This window comes from Lampetra planeri, chromosome 45 (genome assembly GCF_965212315.1).
Source record: "Lampetra planeri chromosome 45, kcLamPlan1.2.h2, whole genome shotgun sequence".
Lineage (NCBI taxonomy): Eukaryota > Metazoa > Chordata > Hyperoartia > Petromyzontiformes > Petromyzontidae > Lampetra > Lampetra planeri.
The window spans coordinates 2758926-2759161 of record NC_136151.1 but is presented as its reverse complement, the minus strand read 5'-3'; positions in this window follow the sequence as shown (position 1 = coordinate 2759161).

Below are 236 nucleotides of genomic sequence, written 5' to 3'. Positions count from 1 at the left end.
CACTTCCGGTTCCGGTCGTGGCTTCGAGTGAGCAAATAATGAATAATTAATGTGCAATATTAATTAACGACGGTGTTTACGTATTAATAGTCACGCTAAATGAAACAAAAAAAGGACCTTGCGCGAAAAGTCTCGTAACAGAATGCATCTTAAAAAAAAACATTCACAGCGCGTAAGCCCCGCCTCTTCCGGCGGTGGCCAGTTTCCGCTTCCGCTCGGCTCTGACGAAATTTAAA